The sequence below is a fragment of the Mirounga angustirostris genome, unplaced genomic scaffold (genome assembly GCF_029215605.1).
Source record: "Mirounga angustirostris isolate CCGP_5_RB_7025 unplaced genomic scaffold, mMirAng1.0.hap1 SCAF_13, whole genome shotgun sequence".
NCBI classification, from domain to species: Eukaryota; Metazoa; Chordata; class Mammalia; order Carnivora; family Phocidae; genus Mirounga; species Mirounga angustirostris.
This window is the reverse complement of record NW_026991721.1, coordinates 25,255,617-25,274,913: the sequence shown is the minus strand read 5'-3', so window position 1 is coordinate 25,274,913 and position 19,297 is coordinate 25,255,617.

Here is a 19,297-nt window from a genome sequence, read left to right as displayed (position 1 = left end):
TCTCTAAACTCAACAATTCAACCAATATTTATTCTGTGCTTACTAATTAAAGGCACTGCACTGGTGTAAATATGCTTTCATATCTTAGTAAGAGGAGCCACCTTCCAGAAATTTCTGTTTCAATAAAATTAATAACCACAGCTACCAAGTATGGAACCCTCAGTGTATGCTAGCCAATGTGCTAAGCACTTTACGTGTATTGAATCCTCACGACTCTGCGTCATTGGGAGTAGTACTACTTTACCCCCACGGTGATGGTTAACTTCTGTGTCAGCTTGACTGGGCCATGGGATGCCCAGACATTTGGTCAAACACTAATCGGGTATATCTGTGAGGGTATTTTGGGTAAGATTAACATTTGAATTAGACTGAGTAAAGCAGATGGCTCTCCTGAATGTGGGTGGGCCTCATCTAATTGGCCAAAGGCCTGGTTAGACCAAAAAGGTTGACCTTCCCATTAGTAACAAGGAACTCCTTCTGTCTGACTGCCTTCAAGCTGGGACACTGATACTTTTCCAGCCTTTGGACTAGAACTACACCCTCTCTGGGGTCTCCCCAACTTGCTGAATGCACATCTTGGGATTTGTCAGCCTCCGTAACCATGTGAGCCAATTCCTAATAATATATCGCCTTTATATATACATATCTATAAATATATGTATATATATACACACACACATAGGAGGTCACATATACATATATACATACATTTATATACACACACACACACACACACATATACATAGCCGTATTGATTCTGTTTGTCTGGAGAACCCTGATTAATACATCCCCTTTACAGATAAGGAAAATGACACCCTAGCCCTTCCCCTTACTAATTCCCAAACTCAGCCCATCATCTTCCCTCCTAACCCCACACCCCTGGGATCTGAAATGAAGCATCCCTTTGTCCTCCCTAGATTTCCTTTATCTCCTAGGTCCGAAGAGTCCCTGTCTTTGAACTCTATATGGAGTCCCCTCCCTTTCTTCATGCCTGCTGCTGATACCCACTGCCAGATCCTCAACTTCTTCCGTCTGGGGGGGTGGGGGGTGGGGGAGGAGTGATATGGCCTGAGGGGTTTCCAGAGCTACAAACCCTCCTGACAGCAGACAGTCAAGATCTTCCCCCAAACTCAGCTCTTCTCCCTGGCCAGGCCCTTTTAGTCATCAGTGGCTTTAGGCACGAGGCCTAGGGCCTATATAGCTTTTGGGGGTTTCCAGGATAATGTTTTCAGCCTAAAATATGTTTTAATGGATAACCAAATGTGAAAAAAAGAATTGCAATTAATAAGTGTTCCGAAAGTTAATCTGTTAAATTTTGGTGCCTATAAAAATTTCATCTCAATTGAAAATAACTTTTAAGTTAGTTTCTTATAACTTTGCATGAATTTCTGAATATGCATACTGATTGCTGAGTTATCACGGCCAATTGTAAAATAAATGTGCTAAAAGATAAACTGAGGCAGATTAAAAATTTTTGGCTCATTTGAGCAAAAATCAGTTCAAATCAGGCAGCTCCCGAAGTGGTTAAGAGTGCTCCTCCAGGGGCGCCTGGGTGGCTCAGTTGGTTAAGCGACTGCCTTCGGCTCAGGTCATGATCCTGGAGTCCCGGGATCGAGTCCCGCATCGGGCTCCCTGCTCGGTGAGGAGCCTGCTTCTCCCTCTGACCCTCCCCCCTCTCATGTGCTCTCTGTCTCTCTCATTCTCTCTGTCTCAAATAAATAAATAAAATCTTAAAAAAAAAAAAAAAAGAGTGCTCCTCCAGCAGGAGCTCAGGGCAAGACTTTATAGGAAAGATGAGGAAGCAAAGCAATTATTTGACTGACCGTAGCTTAAATGATTGCCTTATTGGGAAGGCCTCGTTGGCTACTTCTGATTGGTTGTCCTTAGATTTCAATTTTATAATGTTGAGGCATTTACAGGCTTAGGTTGCAGTTTGCTTACACAGGTGCTAAAGCATTAGAACAAGTCAGTCTAATGGCCTCCTGGTTTAATTAATTTAACAAATGTACTTGTAACGGAATAATTTCAGAAGTGACCATTATCAAAACCTTGTCTGCTTCTTCTCCAGCAAAAGGATGTATGTTTAGTGTGGGATGGCTACGCCTGGATCCTATCATGTTCCTCTTTATCTCAAGATTTCCCTCCTTCAATTCCTACAGTCATTACCCCTCCCCACCCTGAACCCCCTGCTCTTTTGTACTCAACTCTGGTATTCAAAGCTATCCATAACCCAGTCCATCCTGAACCTGAGCTTGCTTGCTTCCTTGCTTGCTTTCTTCTTACCTTTCTTTCTTTCATTCATCCATTCACTCATTCAATAAATTCAATTGAATCATGTTTATTCAATTGAATCAATGTTTATCATTGCTATTTTAAGTTAAGCATGGTTCTAAGGGGGATACAGCATTAAGCAAGACAAACAAGGCCCCTGCTCTCCAGAAATTTACACTAGACAAGCAGAGGTAGGGTGTAGCTGGTGGACTGGAGATAACCAGTAAGCAAATAAACAAATAGATAACAATAAGCCATCAGCTCTTTTTAAAGAAAAATAAGGGGCGCCTGGGTGGCTCAGATGGTTAAGCGTCTGCCTTCGGCTCAGGTCATGATCCCAGGGTCCCGGGATCGAGTCCCGCATCAGGCTCCCTGCTCTGTGGGGAGCCTGCTTCTCCCTCTGCCTCTCTCTCTCTCTCTCTCTCTCTCTGTCATGAATAAGTAAATAAAATTAAAAAAAAAAAAAAGAAAAAAAGAAAAAGAAGTGAAGGTAAAGAACTTGAGGGCAGGTGTTCTTTTTAGATAGGGTGGCTAGAGAAGTCCTCTCAAGAGGCCACATTAAAACAGAGACATGAATTAAGTCAGGGAGCCAGCCAGGAAAAGGTCTGACAGGAGTGTTCCAGTCTGAGGAACAGCCAGTGCAAAGGCCCTGAGGTAGGCATGGCCTTGGTGTGTTGGAGAAAAGGCAAGGAAGTCAGTGCAGCTGCAGCAAAGTGAAAGAGAGAATGTTAAGAGTTAAGGTTAAAGAGATGGGGTGGAGTGGGCAGGATATGAAGGACTTGGTCAAGACAACTCCTCTGCTTTCCAGTATGTTCCTTCAGATGCTTAATTTGCAAATGCTGCTATTGTGTGGGAGGCACTTAATGGCTGACTGGTTCATTGAGCAGTTGCAGCTGTGTGCAGAACACCACGGGGCATCATGGATCTGCCAACACCTCCCTCAGACAGACATCTCTGTGGGCAGGGACAGACAAGCACAAATTGCCCCACAACTAGCCACTCTCTGCCAGTTCCAGCAAACACCTTCTTGGCCCCCCTTGGCTTTGCTGCTTGAAGAGTCCCACTTGCTGCCCACCAGTTTCCTCCGAAATGCCCTTTGCCCCATCCTCGTCAGCCACACAGCAGTGAGCTTAATGCACTTCACCTTGACTTGTACTGAGGTGAACAGACCAAACTTGACGTCTGCCTTCCTCTTGGTAACATCCTCAGTATTTGTGATTCTGAAATCATGGAGTTAGTAGGAAGTAACTGAATCCAGTACGTTTCAGAATCCTCCTCATTGAGAAGTCTGCAGTGCATTAGAAATATTTTCCCCATGAATGGAACTTGTTTGGCTTTTGTTGAAAAGAGTTAGGGGTTTGGGGGACTATGGTTAAACTTTGCCAGGAAATTTCTATTGAGAACCTCTCAGAGGCACTGGGAGAGCTTCGAACAAGACACACCACATCCTTTTGGAAGGAACTTCTATGGGGGAGAAGGAGAGGGATGGAGAGAACAGCCAACAAACAAGTAAACAATAAATGATGAAGGTACATTTGGAGAGTGATCAACAACACAGGGGAAACATGACAAGGTGAGAGAGAGTGGCTGGAGATTGGGGGGTGGGGGGGGTGGCCAGTACCTTGGACTGGGTGGCCCAGGGCGTCCTCGGAGAAGACCTGAATGAAAACAGGGAGCCGGGCATGAGTTTCTGGCAGACATAACAGAAAGTGCAAAGGCACTGAGGTAGGAATGGCCTAGCCTTTGGTGGAACAAAGGAGAGTGGATGCCTCGGGCCAGGCTGTATAAAGTCCAGTGGGCCTTGGTAAGAGGCTTGGATTTTAGGTGCCATAGGGAAGCACGGGAGGAGTTTTAAGCAAGGGAATGATTTGCTTAGTGTTTAAAACTGTGGCTGGCAGGTGAAAGGGCCATCAACACTCAGCCTTATGTCTGCACAGTGCTTTTCCATTTACAAAGACCTTCCTTGTTGGTGATCTCGTTACCATCACGACACCGAATGAGATGAACAGAACACATCCTGTTTCATGGGTGAAAAACCGAGGCTCAGAATGGTTTCAGTGACTAAGGCCAGGTAAAATAACTAGAAGGTGACAAGACTCGGTTGAAAGTACCTCCTGCTTCTTGGGAGACATTCCGTGGGTCTGGGTTGAAAGGAAATTAACCAGCAACTCCAGTTCTATCCATCTGCATCCTTACCGTGGCCAACAAACAGCACAGTCACATCTCCTTTGCTCCCTTAGGGTGTGGCTTCCCTCACCTGGGATTCATCCCCAACTCCCTTTGCCTTCCACCTACCACTCAGCCCCTTCTCAACAGTTCCAGCCAGAGGAGCGTTCTCCCCTTCCAACCGCGCACCAGAATGTGGAGGAGGGCGCTCAATTACAGGTACATCTGGACGTCCTTGTATTTATCTCATCACCATACTCTGCAGACACCCATCCCCCCAAACTCTGTTAGTACCCACAAACGCACACCTGGTTCCTGTGATAGAGCAAAGCATGGAGGACGGGCTCGATATAAAACAAAATTCTCCCAATTGAATCAGAGTTATTATATCCCGATTGCTTTCTATGTGCCAGGCATGAAATTATTGGTATTTTCCCAAAATTATCGAATTCTAATAGCAACCGTCTTTGAGAGAGGTACTATTATTATCATTTTATACATGAAGAAACTGAGGCTCAGACATGTCTGTAAGGAGCAAATGACTTCAGCCCCTATGCTCTTAATCTCTACTATACTTCCTTCCTACTGGATACAGATCTCTGCTTGTTCAGCCTTGATATTTGACCCTTAGGTGCGAAAAGTAAGAGTCTAAAAACCAATCAAAATGTCTTCTTCAGCAAACACATAGAAGAGCCTTGCAAAACTCCCTGAGATGAATCACCGACCCATTAGTCCACCTGTCCATCCAGGTGTCATAGCCACCATCTTTCCCTCTGGTGTATGCCAAGTGTTTGAGGAAAGGATATGTACAGCCTACAGATTGGTGGGTGGGGTAGAGGAAGAATGTGAACAAGAGGTCTGGCTTGCTTAATTCTGCCCTTCTCTTCCCTGAATTAACTCCTTTGCACCTCTGGAAGAGACAGAAGAGTTTCAGGTAGGCTATAAAAACAGACTCTCGGCTACCTTCTCTCCTTGTCATCCCTGCACCTCGTCACCCATCGCCGGTCCTGAAAAAGCAGCTGTGAACCGGGTCGGGCTGGGCTTCTGCCCCACTGGCCACCTTCAGGAGGCAAAGTATCTTTCAGTGACTTGCAATCTGCCGCTCATCTGGATCAGGCATGCCCAGTAAAGCAGAAATAACTACAACCGCGGTGCAGTGGTCTGGACGTTGAAGGTGCGCACGAGTGTTTTCTTTCTGTACTACACCTTGACCAGTTCCTTAACCTCTGGGCCTTGGACTCTGCCTTTGTCTGATAGGACAGGATTTTCCTTTTCCTTCACCTTCTTCCTCTTCTCCAGTGCAAAGCCTCTAGTATGGAAGAGTTGTTTAGTGAGACAAAAAGATTGAGACGTTAAGCTAATAACATATCAAAATAAGACAATGATCATAGAGGTGGGCAATCTTAGCAAGAGACAGGTTTGTTAGTCCTGCGGTTACTCCACCCTAGATTTACACAGGTCAAACAGAGGCCACCAACTAAAATGCCCAGAAGGACCAGGCTGATCATATAAATGAGCAAAATCAGAGAGAGCAATATCTACACAACAAGGCCTGGGGGTCCTTAATGAGCTAAAATAAAGCACACAGACCTGCCTAAAGGGGCAGGCATGACTCAGCTCAGAGCTGTTGTGGCCACATGGGAACACAGATTCAGGGCTGAGAGATCATTCCACTTTCTGGTTTTTATGCCAAATCTTATTTTTAAGCATTACCTACTACGTCAACTTGTTAAAAACAGTGTGGGTCAATAAAACATGCTGTGTTGAGGGGAAATACTTGCCTCCTTGAGGATTCCTCATGAGAAGAGACATCTATGGGAGTGACACCTGGCCTCTCCCACTCTTCATTCATTCCTCTCCAGATGGGGAACAGTAACTTACCTGATGGATGGGTTTGGAGGAAGGAACTGGATGTTCATAACCCAAGACCTTCCTCTTGCTTTCCCTTGGGAGCTACCCACCCACAGTGTTCCGCCCCGATGAAGGGCAGCCCACCTCAATCGAGCATAGCTAGTTCTCCAACTCCGGGACTCCTACCTCCATAAGCCGTATTCTCCAACATCCACTTTCTCAATAAGGTGATACATGACCTCCATCAGCTTCTCTTTGGTCTTCCTTCTCAGTCAGATCACCAGCTTAGGCAGAGAGGAGAAGCCCTATTTATTGGGTCAACACTAGACTCCAAGAGTCAGCTCTGGTCCCAAGTTATATGTTTGCTCCCTCTAACTACAAACCAAAATTTTTGGATGTGGGATTAGGGCCCACTATATCCCACCAGGGCAAGGGCAGGATCCAGGCTTAGGACCTTGAGAGTCTTCTGGTGATCCTCCTGGACGGCGCTCGGAGAGATGGGAGATGGGGGGTGGGGGGTAGGTGGCGAGAAGATGGAGTGGATTGTGGGAAGTAAGAAAAGAGGGAGGGGAGATCCAGAAAGAGGGCCGCCCAGATACCCGTCAGAGGAGGACAGTATGTGGACTGCAAGGTGACTTGGTGGGATAATGCAAGAATGTTTTGCACCATCTTCTGAACATAATTTGCATTCAGGATCACTTAATAGTAAGGTTATTTGCTTTTAGGGAATGGTCTGTACTTATGCACCCTTCCTGGGGGGTAACACAAAAATAATAACATCTCCCATTCCTCTTTCACAAGGTTGAAAGGATCAAATGAGTTATCTCTGGGAAAGCTGACCACAAGACCTTGTTATCTGTATCATAAACAATATAATTTAAGATGCCAAGAAGAGTCGGGCGCCTGGGTGGCTCAGTTGGTTAAGATGCCAAGAAGAGTCAAACTTATCAATTCTGAAACTTACTTTCCAAAACCCCAGAGAACTAAAATCAGATGTTCTTTTCTTGAGGATGATATAACACGAGAAACTAATACCTAGAAAAAAATGTTAAGTAGCAAAATAAACCATTTTGAGGCTCATTCATTGAACACTTATTGAGCATTTACTATATGCCTGTCACTGGTCTGAGAACTGGGCGTGTAAAATTGAATATGTACTCTGAACAAAGAGAGTTTATAGTGGTGGCAATTTCCGGCAATTCAGTGTGCTGTGTTTTTGTTTTGTCTTATTTTAACTGAAAGTACATTTTAAAAGAATGTTTGGGAATTATAGCTCTACAATAAAATATGTTTTGTTTCACTTCCTTTAGCTGTTACTTTATGACAGCACTGACCTTCTGACCAGAAGCAAGATTCTGGCCTTTCTAAATATCCCATATTGGCTGGGCTTAATGGGTTTTCAAAATAAATGGATTGGATTTTTCAACCTGTCAAAATACAGAGCACGAGGGCTCTTTTGAACTTGAGAGGCCTGCTCTGAGCAGAGATTCAGAGTCCACCGTTTGAGCAGGGGAGCTAGGAGCCAGTTTATCAGCAACCTGTTATTTTTGATGGAAGCAGAGGTGACCGGGACAAAGAAATGAGCTCAGGGAGGTCAGACTAACTTAAACATGATGTCACCTGGGGCAATCAAGGCATCAGCTGTCTTACACTTTCTCAGAAGGGAATTTTAGAGGATTTTAACCCAGGCATAAACCTAAGCCTCACCTGACAGCTCCAGCAAGACCATCCCTGGGAGGGGCCAGAGTGGAGTTGGCACCACCGGGAAGCTGATCACAGGCGCCGTCGTGAGGGGTTAGCTATAAAATGCTGGGCTGTGTTATCATTAGTAATAGAAGCACGGAAAAATGCTCTGATGTTAGACCAGCTTGGATTTGTACCCCAGCTCTACCAGTTTCTAGCTGTGGCCTTGAGCAAGGTGTCAGTTTCCCCATTTGTGAAATGAGGCTGAGAACAGTACCAAGTTCACAGGACTGTCAAGATGGTCAAACCCAACAACTAGTAGAATAATTCCTCCAGTAGTCTTCATAAGGGTGGGTGGGGTTGGTGGGCAAGAACAAGAAAGGAAGGGAGGGAGAGAGGAGGCGGGATCAGTAACCCCACCTGGCCCCAACCAACAGCTCATCCAAGACCGTTGCAGAGTGGGTTTGGGGATCGTGGGACATGTATCAGAAGAGGACATGGGAGAGTCTAGCTCACACTGTGTGATGTAGGGGTACAGGAACCCACTGGGATAATCCCACATTTCCATTTTGCTGGCTTCAGGTCCTAGCAGATTATTAAAGGGACATCAAGAGCTGTCCCTGGTGTTGGGAATTACAAGATAGAAGGGTTTCCCAGCCAGGATGTGAAATAAATCGTGGAAAGAACGCCCAAGGACAAAGGGAAGGGCCTATCAGCACTAGGCCAGTAAACAACCTGGGAGCTACAATGGCATGAACCAGAGAGGGTTGATGTTGCCAGTTTATATGCTTCTGTCTAACCGTCACTATAAATTGTGAGCCAGGGAGCAGTGTTGGTAGATTATTGAACCAGAAAGGGATAGTCCTCAGTGTTTCTAAGTTTTTCTTATTTTTCTTCTTGATTATCGCCTTGACCTTCCCCACCAACATTGTTATCATTATAACTGATCTTTTTTAAAAAATTTTTTTATTCTTATATTATCCCCATACATTACATCATTAGTTTTAGATGTAGTGTTCCATGATTCATTGTTTGTGCATAACACCCAGTGCTCCATGCAGAATGTGCCCTCCTCAATACCCATCACCAGGCTAACCCATCCTCCCACCCCCCTCCCCTCTAGAACCCTCAGTTTGTTTTTCAGGGTCTATCGTCTCTCATGGTTCATCTACCCCTCTGATTCCCCCCCCTTCATTCTTCCCCTCCTGCTACCTTCTTCTTCTTCTTCTTTTTTTTTTTTCTTAACATATATTGCATTATTTGTTTCAGAGGTACAGATCTGAGATTCAACAGTCTTGCACAATTCACAGCGCTTACCAGAGCACATACCCTCCCCAGTGTCTATCACCCGGTCACTCCATCCCTCCCACCCCACCCCCCACTCCAGCAACCCTCAGTTTGTTTCCTGCGATTAAGAATTCCTCCTATCAGTGAGGTCATATGATACATGTCTTTCTCTGTAGAACTGATCATTTTTATCATCATTCCTTACCCATGCACAGTCTCTCACCATTTGCCAAGAACTTCTGCATCCCCTATGATAGTTTGATCATCACAGTAACTCTTTGAAGTGGACAAGGCAATATTAGCATCCCCATTTTCCCAATGTGTAAACCAAGGCTTGGAGAAGGTAAACCACCAGCCCTAAGTCACACTCAAGTTCAGGTCTCTTGTAAGTACTGTTCATTTACAACGCTACAACTTTACTCTAGAATGATATCAAAATATTTAACGACTGATAAAGCATGGGTACTGACTAGTCAGTCATACACAGTGGATGGGTCTTAGAGATCTTCAGGCCGCTGCTCTAAATACCACACCTTTGTATCTTTTGGTCCAGCCTTCTCTGCCATTTCACCTTAAGCTCTGTCCCCAAGTAAGACTGAAAGATGAGGCATTTAGAGGTGAGATGGTGGGGTTATTAAGATAAAGCAAAAGCTTTCAGTCTTGTCTTCCTTGACCATCTTGAGACAAGGGAGTAGGGGAAGTAGTTGGGGGTGAAGCATGGCTATTACATGGGTTTGTGGGTTGTAGGGAGACACCACTCCTCAGAGCGGGAAGTTTGGGTTCAGGCCAAATCTTTACAGCGTCCTGTGGCTTTGGACAGAAGAAAAAGGCAGGGGGAAAGAAAAGAAGAAAAAGGCAGGAATTAGAAGTCAGGTGGAAACAGGATTGGAGTGGGAGCCAGTGGGGAATCCAATGAGGAGCCCCCCTGGGAAATCGAAGGGTCTTCCTCTCGATTCTCCTGGAGCGAGGCATGCAGACGTAGTGGCCTGCCCCATACACGGAGCGGGGTAGACCACAGGCAGCCCGCGTCTTCATCAGAACTAAAGGAAATGTGCACAATCTGAACTCAAAAAATGAATAGAAGATAAATCAGGTTTTCACTTTCTCAGAAGCTATGCTCCCCATTTTCCATTCAAGAATGTTACTCATTCTATTTTTATACTTAGTTTATCAACTCTTCTTATGTACTATTCTTTTATTTCAGAAATAATAGACATTCACGGTGAGAAAAAAAATAATACAGATAAAGGCAAAAAAAAGAAAATTTAAATCCCCTCTGATTTCTCTATCCAGAAGTAACATAGCTGAATGTGCTGATTCACATACTTCCAGACCTTGTCCCATGAATAAAACTCTCATGGTCAGGATGATGATTTACAAATACATAGTTACTTGATGCCTAATGTTTTCTCTACCTATCAGTCTTGAAGTTTAGGGACATTATCTTTGAAAATATAGACAATACAGACAATACCAGGAATCTGAAAATATTTTACTGCATGGGTATCTTGTTGATATCATAAAATCAGAGGCAGAATATTTATTAGAAATATCCAAGCACAGGGCTAAGAAACAAATCGCCTGTGCCTGAGCAGCATTCTGTGTTTTCAAAGTGGCCATGTAGAACAGAAAGCCCACTGGAACCATATATCACCACTACATAAACAATAATAACAATTCTTGATTCATATCTTCATATTTTCTGCCTTGTTCTTGCAGAAAAGTTGGTAAAGGCTGATTAGACTCTTACACCTACTTTTTTTAGAAGATGAAAGATAGGAGAATATATTACCACAATGAAAGGTGGGGGGGAGCCCAAAGGAAAATCTGTTTTTTAAAAATCTGGGACTTGTCAGCATGATACACAGCTCTGAAGATTAGAGCAAAGCAAAACAAATGTGTGAGTTATTTCTTGGATCAAAAGTTTCAATCATCTTTTGGGCTCACTTCTTAGGTATTTGGATATCCGTAAATGATAAACAAGATGGCAAACAAATAAAAAAAAAAAAAATCCAGAATGTGAGGCTTTCAGGTGAAATGGTCTTTAACCATGTTCCTGGCTAAGGTCTTCATCAAAAGAATTTCTATCAGCAGGAGGAGCAGAGCTTAACATTAAGATGAAGGTGTGTTCCTTTTTTATGATTATAATCCTGCTGGAATGATATGAAGCAGAAATGTGTGCAGAGATATGTCACCAAACAAAGGATCCCAGTTCCTCCATTTATTTTTTTTTATTTTTTATTTTTTTCCAGTTCCTCCATTTAAACAGGGAGTCATCTATAAGAAATTATTCTGCAGCATTTTTGACAACATAGGTTATTACTTCTCATAGAATTTCTACACAAAAGGTGCTTGGTTAATTACATTTTGAATGCGGTAGGGTTGTAACAGTTTCAGAATACACTAATTTGGAATTTTGGGATACTTTAATCACAGCGTACCCGAGTGTTAGTGGGTTTTAAAAAGTGCAGCTCAGTGTGCATGGAGATTTACTTGCCCAGAATTCAACCATCTGCTCCTTGAGTTAGAAAAGAAATCCTATTCTTACAGAGCCTACCTCTTCATTGAGGGGGAAAGTCTTACTCATTTGAAAACACAGGAAAAGACCAGGAGAGCTCAATGTTGAGCTGCTATTGAGAAAGCTTCAGAAAAGAAAAACAAAATTGTTGTGAGCTAGAAAGCTAAATCTCAGCACGGATTCTTATATGCTAACAACAGTAAGAAGAGAAAGAGCAGTTAGAAAGCCAAAACCAAAACAAAACAAAACAAAAAAGCGGAAATGGCTCTTCTACACCATAAGATCATATTCCATGAAAACAAGATATAAAAGAAAATCCAGGCAAAAGGTGAGGAAAGAGGGAGGTCATAGAACTGGCAAAAGTGGAAGGGAAGCTGGGAATGGAAGAAATATTTATAATGCCCCCTTTCTCTTCATTTCTTAAAGCAAACACTTATGGAGCACCCGTTCTGTGCCAGGCACTGTACTGGGTGCTGGGGATAAAGGGGAGTAAGACCGAGTGGTCCTGTTCCCCCTGGGACTTCAGTGAGGGGGAGGCAATAGCCAAGTAAGCAGATAAACAAAGCAAATACAGCCTTTGTTAGTTACTGCGAGGGAAACAAATATAGAAATAAGGGGTGGGTGGAGGAAACTACAGTAGTAGAGTGGTCAGCAAAGGTCTTCCTGAAAAAGGCACTTTGCTAAGGTGGAAAGAATGGCAGGAGCCACTAGAAATTCTGCTTCCAGTGTAGGGAACAGCCGTGCAGAAACACCCAGCCCAAAGGAGTTTGCATGACTAAGAACTGTGAGAAGGCAGCCAAGGCTCCAGAAAACTGGGGCCAGAGAGGGTCTGGGGGCCGGGGGCATGGAGATGAAGATGAAAACTTTGCAGCGAGGAACTTGGATTGTGTTCTAAGAGCAGTGGGAAGCCAGTAAAGAATTTTAAGCAGGGGAGTCACAGAGTCTGGTTTGTTTTTGAAAGATCACCCTGGCTCTGCCTCACCCCATACACAATAATTAACTCAGAATGGATCATGGACCTAAGTGTAAGAGCTAAAACTATAAGACATTTAGAAGAAAACATGAGTAAATCTTTCTGACCTTGGATTGGGCAATGGTTTCTTAGCTATGATACCCAAGCACAAGCAAGCAAAGTAAATAGATAAATTGGAGTTCTCAGATTTAAAAACTTTAATTTCAGGGCGCCTGGGTGGCTCAGTCGTTAAGCATCTGCCTTCGGCTCAGGTCATGATCCCAGGGTCCTGGGATCGAGTCCCACATCGGGCTCCCTGCTCCGCGGGAGGCCTGCTTCTCCCTTTCCCACTCCCCCTGCTTGTGTTCCTGCTCTCGCTATGTCTCTCTCTGTCAAATAAATAAATAAAATCTTAAAAAATAAATAAATAAATAAATTAATTAATTAAATAAAAAATAAAAACTTTAATTTCAGAGGACACCATCATGAAAGTGAAAATATAACTCACAGAATGGAAAATAATATTTGCAAATCATATATCTGATAAGGGACTTGGATCCAGAATATATATAAAAAAAACTCTTACCACTCAATATGAAAAAGACAAATAATCCAATTTTTTAAAAATGGCAAAAGACATGAATAGAATTTCTCCAAAGAAGATGTACAGGTGGCCAATAAGCACATGAAAAGATGTTCTACATCACTAATCACTAGGGAAATGCAAATCAAAATCACAATGACATATCACTTCACACCCAGTAGGATGGCTATTTTAAAAACAAAACTAAAAACAAGAACAAGAACAGCAATAGCAAAACAGAAAGGAGAATAGTTGTTACCAGGGACTGAAAGGAGAAAGTAATGGGCTAGGGTTTCAGTTTGGGAAGATAAAAAACATTCTTGAGATGGGTGGTGGTGATGGTTGCACAGCAGTGTGAATGTACTTCAGGCCACGGAACTGTAATAATTTAAGATGGTAACTTTTATGTATAATGTCTACTTTACCCCAATAAGGAAAAGTCAAAAGGGGAAGGGACAAAGGATTTGAATACACATTTTCCCAAAGAAGATATGTACATGGCCAATAGATGCATGAAAAGATGCTCAGCATCTCTGGTCCTTAGGGAAATGCAAAGCAAAACCACAATGAGATACCAGTTTACACCACCAGGATGACTATATTCAAAAAAGCAGACAATGGCAAGTGTTGACAAAAATGGGGAGAAATTGGCACCCTCGTACATTGACGGTGGGACTATAAAATGCTGCAGCCACTTTGAAAAACAGTTTGGCAGCCCCTCAAACATGTCAAACACAGAGTTACCATGTGACTCAGCAAGTCCAGTCCTAGGTCTGCACCCAAGAAAATTAGAAACATAAGTCAACACCAAAAATGTACGTAAATGTGCATGGGAACATTTGTGTGATAGCCAGAGTGGAAACAACTCAAACGTCCATCCACTGATGAATGGATAAACAAAATATGATCTAGCCATCCAATATGATGTGATTCTGCCACAAGAGAGAGAAAATACTGCTACACACTACAACATGGATGAACCCTAAAACTATGCTAAGACAAAGGGGCCAGAAACAAAAGACCACATATGGTTTGATTCCATCAATACAAAATGTCCGAGTAGGTAAATCCATAGAGATGAAAAGTAGATACATGGTTGCCAGGGGTTGGGGAGGAGGGAGTAGGAGGAGACTGTTAATGGACCCCACGTTTCTTTTTGGGGCGATTAATATGCTCACAAATTAGATAGTGGGGATGGTCGCACAACTCCATGAAGACACTGAAGCCCACTGAATTGTAGGCTTTATTTTTTTTTTAAGTTTCTGTGTTTATTTAAGTAATCTCTACACCCAACATGGGGCTCAAACTCACGATCCCAAGATCAAGAGTTGTGTGCTCAACTGACTGAGCCAGGTAGGCGCCCCCGAATTGTGTCCTTTAAATTTTATGGTATGTGACATATCTCAATAAGTTTGTTATAAAAACAACCAACAAGGGGCGCCTGGGTGGCTCAGTCGTTAAGCGTCTGCCTTCAGTCTGCCTTCAGCTCAGGTCACGATCCTGGGGTCCTGGGATTGAGCCCTGCATCGGGCTCTCTGCCAAGTGGGAGCCTGCTTCTCCCTCTCCCACTCCCCCTGCTTGTGTTCCCTCTCTCGCTGTGTCTCTCTCTGTCAAATAAATAAATAAAATCTTAAAAAAAAAAAACCAACCGACAACAACAAAAGAGATCACCCTGGCTGCTCTACGGAGAAAATAGAGCAAGGATCCTTGAAGGAGAGAAGTGGAAGCAGGTGACCCTTTAAGAAGCTAATGGAGCCATCAAAGCAGCAGAGAACAGTGAATTTCATGGGTGGGGAGGAGGCATGGGTTTTGGCTTCGGTAAAGGGGTTATCAGGTGGTGCCATTTACCACCCATCTGAGAGAGAATTGGGTTTGGGTCCGAAAGGGAAAACCTGCACTAAACCATAACCCTAGCCCAGTGAGGTAGGTACAGTTATCCCTATTTATAACTGAATAAATGAGGTTCAACAAAGTTAAAATAAATACCTTAATAATCATGAGTGCTATGGTTACATCAGCCTGACTCTGACGCTCATGCTCTTTACTGCATGCTATATGAGGAGAGCTTTTATTTTTTTTTTAATTGTATTTATTTATTTGTCAGAGAGAGGGAGGGCACAAGCAGGGGGAGCAGAAGAGGGAGAGGGAGAAGCAGGCTCCCTGCTGAGCAGGGAGCCCGATGCGGGGCTTGATTGCAGGACCCTGGGATCATGACCTGAGCCAAAGGCAGATGCTCAACCAACTAAGCCATCCAGGTGTCCTGAGGAGAGATTTTAAAAAGAAAAAAAGGGGAGGGCGCCTGGGTGGCTCAGTTGGTTAGGCGACTGGCTTCGGCTCAGGTCATGATCCTGGAGTCCCGGGATCGAGTCCCACATCAGGCTCCCTGCTCAGCAGGGAGTCTGCTTCTCCCTCTGACCCTCCTCCCTCTCATGCTCTCTGTCTCTCATTCTCTCTCTCGCAAATAAATAAAAATCTTAAAAAAAAAATTTTTTAAAAAGGGGAGAAGAGAGAGAAATTGGGGGGCACTACTAGAAGGAGGTGAAGAGGGAGGGGTCAGTCAGCCCATATGGAACATTTTTGCCACCTGGTTTTGGTCTAATACCTTTTACACGCTGTCACTAAAAACCAAAGAACCCCAAAGATGTCACCCTCAGCTCCCAGTCAGTAGCCAGAGGCTGTGAATTCTTCTCAAATTTGCTTACAGCTCTGTCCATGTAGAGTGCTGCAGCTTCCTTAGGTCGGTGCCCCCCATCTCTTGCAGGAGGCGGTGACACGCCCTCCTAACTGTGGCCCTGTGGTCCTCCCCCCACACCATCCCTGCCCCAGCAGTTGGTGCCGGCGTGTGCACACACATGCACACACATGCACACACACCGATCCCTCCTAATCCCTTTCCCGTCGCTGGAGTGCTCTTCCTGAAATGCAAACCTGCCCATTTCATCATTTGCCTTAAAAGCCTTCAGGGATTCTCAGTTGTGCTCAGGGTCAAGTTCAAGCTCCTTTACACAGCTTACAAGGCCCTCCACTATCTTGACTCTTTGTACCTCTTCAGCTTTTCCTTACTCTTCCCCCCACGCCCCTGTCCAGCATCACACACCCTTACCCTATGCACCGGCCACACTAAACTATTTTCTGTCCCCTAATGTACCATGCTCTTGCTGACCTCAGGCCTTTGCATGTGCTGTTCTGGCTGGAAGAGCCATCCCCGACATTGCATAGCTAACTCCTACATATCCTTCTGTCTTCCACTGCCCTCCAAGTCAGGGCTAGGTTCCCTTTGAGACAACCTATGGCACTCTGCACAGCCCCCATCAGCACAGTGGAATTAAGGGGTGGCCAGCTGAGCAACCACCTGGAGCAGCAATCTATAAGAGAGAATAAAAATCATAGGAAAAAGGGCGCCTTGGGTGGCTCAGTCGGTTAAGCGACTGCCTTTGGCTCAGGTCATGATCCTGGAGTCCCGGGATCGAATCCCGCATCGGGCTCCCTGCTCGGCAGGGAGTCTGCTTCTCCCTCTGACCCTCCCCCGTCTCATGTGCTCTCTCTCATTCTCTCTCTCAAATAAATAAATAAAATCTTTAAAAAAAAATCATAGGAAATGTAATAAAATCAGACAAATTCTCTCTCCCAGAATCCTCTCAGGGGGACTTACCAGAATATTCTTTCCAATCACATAGCGCTATTAGGCCCATCCTGTACAAAGGAAAAGCAGATTGATTGATTGATTGCTAGATGATAGATGGATAGGATAGTTAGAGAAACATTTTACATGTATCCATCCTTGGTCAGCATCTTCCTGTTTCGGTCTAGCAGAGCACTCAGACACAGGACCAGGGTTGGATTTCCAGTTCTGCTTCTTCTAGCGGCAGGACCTACCTCTTAGGTGTGTTGGGGGATCAAAAGAAATCATGAGGGAAATTATCTGGCATATTACCAGTCCCAATTTGTGCTCAGTAAATGCTAGTGAAAGTGATTGGCTAATTGGTTCATCACAGTTCTTTAAAACCTGGGTCCTACACCCAGTGCACGAGGCCGCGCCTCTGCATCGCGTCAGCTACACACCTGGCAGAGTGACTTCTGGGTCTCAATCGTCACTCCCTCCCGGCTCCGTTCCTCATGCACACCTGCCTCAATTTTATTAAGCTTTTCTTGGCCCCAGCTTCAGGCTCTCAGGTTGACAAACCCACATCGCCACCTGGAGGACAGCGTGAGAATCTGGGGAAGAAAACAATCTCAAGGCACCAGAGAAACTAACTCAGCTGTCTTGTGCTGGTGCTAACGAGGCCAAGTTCACAGGTTCATCCCCAAAGGGGCCAATTAGCTTTACACACAGCGGCACTTCAGAGCACAGCCGCAGCCTCTAACTTTGGCCCCTGGTTCACACGCGTGTTGGTTAGAAAGTGGATTCATCAGACCAATCCCGTTTTCCATAATTTCGTAAAAACCCATTTGTAAGGCCGTGTGGAAATAGTCAAAGATGAACAAGACCTGCTCCCCACTTTTAAGGAATCCTCTCCTGCAGGAGTGTTTCCCCAGATGATTCCTGAGACATCAGTGGGAGTTATGAGGATAGATGGCTCCACAGGATTAAATTAGTTTGGGAAACACTGATCATATCCAAGTCAGGCAGGTTCTCCATGGAAGAGCGTCTCAGAGCTGCTAACGTGCTAATATGCACTGTTAATCTTCCAAAAAGGAAATGTGTGTGCAGTGTTTCCCAGATTTGGATGGCCATAAGACATCCCCCCCCCCCCCCCCCCCCCCCCGGTTTATAAAAAAGAAGAATAGTAATGAATCTGCCGCCCCGGGTATGGCTGCCTCCACTGGAACATCTATTTTAAGAAGCAACTCATCTATGGGGAAAAGTTCACAGTCTATTGCTGGGTTTAAAAAAAAAGCAGAGTATAGAACAGTATCCCATTTTGAAAAGATAGAACAAAGACGTCCATACACTCGGGAGGAAAAAATAATTGAAAGACATCAACCAAAATGTTAACATTGATGATCTTTCTGTTGGAGTGGCTGTTGTCTTTCTGTGTTCTTTTTGTTTTTCAAGTTTTTTGTATTGAATATACATGTAAATTTTTTCAAGCATTTATTTATTTTAGAGAGAGAGAGAGAGAGAGTGGGGGAGGGACAGATGGAGAGGGAGAGAGAGTCTCAAGCAGGCCCCATGCTGAGTGCCGAGCCCAAGGAGGGGCTGGATCCCACCACCCTGACCCCGAGATCACGACCCGAGCTGAAACCAGGAGTGGGACGCTCAACCACTACGCCCCTGCATGTCAATTTTAAAATAAAAACCACAAAGCATATGCTCTAGGACAGTATGCCATCTTCCTGAGACTATTATTACAGAACCCTAGCAAAAGCTCACACTTCGTGAAAGCTAAATGCCCAACATATGAATTATCTAGATTACCTTGTTTAAATTTCAAATAGGTCATATGAGATGAGGTACTATTTTTTGTCCCAATTTAAAGATGGAATATTAAAGAAAGAGAAACAAACCCTCCTGAACCAGAATTTGAACCCATTACGTTCCTCTTTGCTGTCTATCCTGCTCCCCAAGAAACACACACACACACAGGCAAACACACACCATGAAAGAGAGAGATGACACTATTCCTCTCGGGAGAGGGACTCGCTGAGACAACAGTCCTGTCGTTTGCTACATGGCTACTAGCTGCTATTTATTAAATGCTCACTGGTGCTAAGGATTATTCTGAGTGCTTCCATATATATAAACATGTAAACTGAAGAGCAGCTGGGCTCTCCAGGCCCTTTAAGATCTGCCCTTCTGCAGTATTGCTTGGGCCATACTCTCTCTTCTTTCTCACTGGCCACTAGAAACCCCGGAAAACCATTTATCGGATAAAGCGATTCCGCCTCTCTAGCCACCAGAGCCATATTCAGCCACGTCCCACCGTTCGTGGTTAACATGCTCGGTTAAACAGACTTTCTACCCAAACGTGTTCCGGTGCTCTCT